Raw genomic sequence first — 3,193 nt, 5'->3', positions numbered from 1 at the left:
GGTGAGTATGGTCACATCAGGAGAGCTTGCCCGAGATTGAGGGGTACTCAGTCGCAGCAGCAGGGTCCCCGTCCTATGATTCAGGCACCGGATGCTCCACAGCCAGCTAGAGGTGGAGGTAGAGGCCATAGAGGTAGAGGTAGAGGCCATAGAGGTGGAGCTCAGACCGCCAGGGGCAGAGGTCAGCTAGCAGCAGATCGACCTAGGGATACAGTTCAGGGTGGTGGGGCCCAGCCCCGTTGCTATGCACTCCAGGCTAGGCCCGAGGCAGAGGCCTCAGATGCGGTGATCACAGGTACGGTTCTGGTTTGTGATCGAGATGCTTCAGTACTATTTGATCCAGGATCTACGTATTCATATGTTTCATCTTATTTCGCACCATGCTTGGTCATGCCTAGTGATGCCTTGGGTATTCCGGTATATGTGTCTATACCGGTAGGTGACTCTATCGTGGTCGACCGAGTCCATCGTTCGTGTGTTGTAGTGATTGGGGGTCTTGAGACCCGTGTAGACTTGTTGCTCTTAGATATGGTTGACTTTGATATCATTCTGGGTATGGATTGGTTATCACCCTATCACGCTATCTTGGACTGCCATGCCAAGACCGTGACTTTAGCCTTACCGGGTATGCCTCTCTTAGAGTGGAGAGGGACTCCAGGTCATTCTACCCGTAGTGTCATATCGTACGTGAAGGCTCGACGTATGGTCGAGAAGGGGTGTCTGGCCTATTTGGCCTATGTTCGTGATTCCAGTGCGGAGGTCCCTCCCATAGATTCTGTGCCTATTGTCCGGGAGTTTCCCGATGTTTTTCCTTCGAACCTGCCGGGTATGCCACCCGATAGAGACATCGATTTCTGTATTGATTTGGCTCCAGGCACCCAGCCCATTTCTATTCCGCCATATCGTATGGCCCCGCCGGAGCTGAAGGAGTTAAAGGACCAATTGCAGGATCTGTTAGATAAGGGTTTCATTAGACCCAGTGTTTCGCCTTGGGGCGCGCCAGTGTTATTCGTCAAGAAGAAGGATGGGTCGATGCGGATGTGTATAGATTACCGGCAATTGAACAAGGTAACAATTAAGAATAAGTATCCACTGCCGAGGATTGATGATTTGTTCGACCAGCTTCAGGGTGCCAGGGTATTTTCCAAGATTGACTTGAGATCTGGCTACCACCAGTTGAGGATTATGGCATCCGATGTCCCTAAGACGGCTTTCTATACTCGGTACGGGCATTACGAGTTCTTGGTCATGTCGTTTGGGTTGACCAATGCCCCAGCAACATTCATGGAGTTGATGAACCGAGTGTTCAGGCCATATTTGGACATGTTCGTGATAGTCTTTATTGATGATATTTTGGTGTACTCCCGCAGCCAGGAGGAGCACGAGCAGCACCTTAGAGTGGTTCTTCAGACTCTGAGGGATAGTCAGTTATATGCCAAGTTCTCCAAGTGTGAGTTCTGGCTGAGTTTAGTAGCATTTCTGGGTCACGTTGTATCAGCTGAGGGTATTCAGGTGGACCCGAAGAAGATAGAGGCAGTCAAGAACTGGCCTAGACCAGCATCAGCTACGGAGATTCGGAGTTTCTTGGGGTTAGCAGGCTACTACCGTCGGTTTGTGGAGGGGTTTTCATCTATTGCAGCCCCGATGACCAGGTTGACCCAGAAGGGTGCCCAGTTCAGATGGTCGGAGGAGTGTGAGGCAAGCTTTCAGAAGCTCAAGACAGCCCTGACTACGGCACCGGTGTTGGTCTTGCCCACAGGATCTGGGCCTTATACCGTCTATTGTGATGCTTCCCGTATTGGACTTGGTGCAGTATTGATGCAGGATGGCAAGGTTATAGCCTATGCTTCGAGGCAGTTGAAGATTCATGAGAAAAACTATCCAGTGCATGATTTAGAGTTGGCAGCTATTGTCCACGCCTTGAAGATTTGGAGGCACTATCTGAATGGCGTGGCATGTGAGGTGTTCACTGACCACAAGAGTCTTCAGTACTTGTTCAAGCAGAAGGAGTTGAATTTGAGGCAGAGGAGGTGGTTGGAGTTGTTGAAGGATTATGATGTCACTATTTTATACCATCCGGGGAAGGCCAATGTGGTGGCCGACGCTTTGAGTAGGAAGTCAGCCAGTATGGGCAGTCTTGCTTATATTCCAGTCAGTCAGAGGCCGCTTGCTTTGGACGTTCAGGCTTTAGCCAATCAGTTTGTGAGACTGGATGTTTCTGAGCCCAGTCGTGTGTTAGCTTGCACGGTTGCTCGTTTTTCGTTATTGGAGCGTATCCGTGATCGGCAGTTTGATGATCCCCATTTATGTGTCCTTAGAGACACGGTGCAGCGAGGAGGTGCCAAGCAGGTTACCTTAGATGATGATGGTGTTTTGAGATTGCAGGGGCGAGTTTGTGTGCCCAATGTCATTGGGATCCAAGAGTTGATTTTAGAGGAGGCCCATAGCTCCAGGTACTCTATTCACCCGGGCGCCGCGAAGATGTACCAGGACTTGCGGTAGCATTATTGGTGGCGTAGGATGAAGAAGGATATCGTAGCATATGTGGCTCGTTGTTTGAATTGTCAGCAGGTTAAGTACGAGCATCAGAGGCCTGGTAGTTCACATCAGAGGATTGAGCTTCCCGAGTGGAAATGGGAGCGGATTACTATGGACTTTGTTACTGGACTTCCGTTGACCCGGAAGAAGTTTGACGCGATATGGGTTATTGTTGATAGGCTGACCAAGTCAGCGCATTTCATCCCTGTGGCAGTCTCCTATTTTTCTGAGAGGTTCGCTGAGATCTATATTCGGGAGATTGTTCGCCTTCACGGTGTGCCCGTGTCTATCATTTCGGATCGGGGTACGCAGTTTACCTCACGCTTCTGGAGAGCAGTTCAGCGAGAGTTGGGCACAAGGGTAGATTTGAGCACAGCATTTCATCCCCAGACAGACGGTCAGTCCGAGCGGACTATTCAGATTTTGGAGGATATGCTCCGAGCTTGTGTTATTGATTGTGGAGGTTCGTGGGATCAGTTCTTGCCTTTGGCGGAGTTTGCTTACAACAACAGCTACCAGTCGAGCATCCAGATGGCTCCTTATGAGGCTTTATATGGTAGGCGATGTCGGTCTCCGGTTGGATGGTTTGAGCCGGGAGAGGCTCGGTTGATAGGTACGGATTTGGTTCAGGAGGCCCTGGACAAGGTCAAGATCA

Source organism: Nicotiana attenuata, chromosome 6 (genome assembly GCF_001879085.1).
Source record: "Nicotiana attenuata strain UT chromosome 6, NIATTr2, whole genome shotgun sequence".
Taxonomy (NCBI): domain Eukaryota; kingdom Viridiplantae; phylum Streptophyta; class Magnoliopsida; order Solanales; family Solanaceae; genus Nicotiana; species Nicotiana attenuata.
Note: the sequence above shows the minus strand (reverse complement) of the source record.